The sequence below is a fragment of the Cibotium barometz genome, chromosome 15 (assembly GCF_041138505.1).
Source record: "Cibotium barometz isolate CiBa-2024 chromosome 15, ASM4113850v1, whole genome shotgun sequence".
Taxonomy (NCBI): Eukaryota; Viridiplantae; Streptophyta; class Polypodiopsida; order Cyatheales; family Cibotiaceae; genus Cibotium; species Cibotium barometz.
The window spans coordinates 29118650-29119757 of record NC_141060.1 but is presented as its reverse complement, the minus strand read 5'-3'; positions in this window follow the sequence as shown (position 1 = coordinate 29119757).

The following is a 1108-nucleotide window of genomic DNA, read 5'->3' as shown; positions in this document are numbered from 1 at the left end:
ATTAGAAGATGAGAGATACAGAAGAATGAGAATGAGATGTAGCTTGTGAAATTCTTAGAGAAGCAGAGGAGTGAAACTAAGAATAAGCTTGTGAAATTTTTTGGAGAATGGATGAGAGCGCGTTCGGAGGGAATGGTCATTCAAAAGTAAGAGAAATAAGTATTTGTCGCGAAACCACTAAAAGAGGACAAATTTCGAGACGAGCCATTAAAGAGTAGCATGAAAACGATATATTTTTTTAGATTTTAAAATATGTACTTAGATATGTGTTCAATCACATAGATACGTTTTAAATATCCAAAACGGCCAAATTTGAGCCGTTTTGACCGTCAACGTTATACTAATTAGCAAGTTAGCGAATTCCTTACACAGCCCATTTTGAGACGTTTTTGGCCCTAATGAGTCATAGATTGCAAACATGTGGAATGAGCTCTCCACATTTAACACATGGGAGTTTGTGTCTTTGACCAAATGGAGTATATTCTCTGATGTTACATTTATTGTCTTTTTTCTATTTCGAGTCTTCTTACCATGGTTACGTCGCACCCACTTAGTAGAGGTTTTTAGTTTCCTCTGGCATTGCTTAAAAGCATGCATTATTTGTTGAGTCTTCTCATTATCTTCTCTTGCCTCAGATTGTTGAGGTCTTGAATACTCTGCACGATGGCTTCTATCCTAAACGTCCATGGAACACCTCACAATTTCCTCCTTGTTATCCATATTGTACATCATTAAGAAATATATTAATGAAATATTGTTTTAATTTTATTTAATCTAGAAGAAATTATGGATTATGAAAATAATCCAAACAGTGAATCACAAACCAAATCACACATACGTAGAGTAGATTAAGACCCAACCATGCTCAAGTGAATGAATGGTAGAAAGGTATCCACATGAATATATATATATGTATATGTATATGTATATGTATATGTATATACATACATATATATATGTATATGTATTTGTATATACATCTATATCTGTATATGTATATATATACATACATACATACATGTATATGTATATACAAATACATACATACATGGGCAGAAAAAAACGACATTGTAATTGCATTACTTTCATTTACTCTTGTAGCTGCATT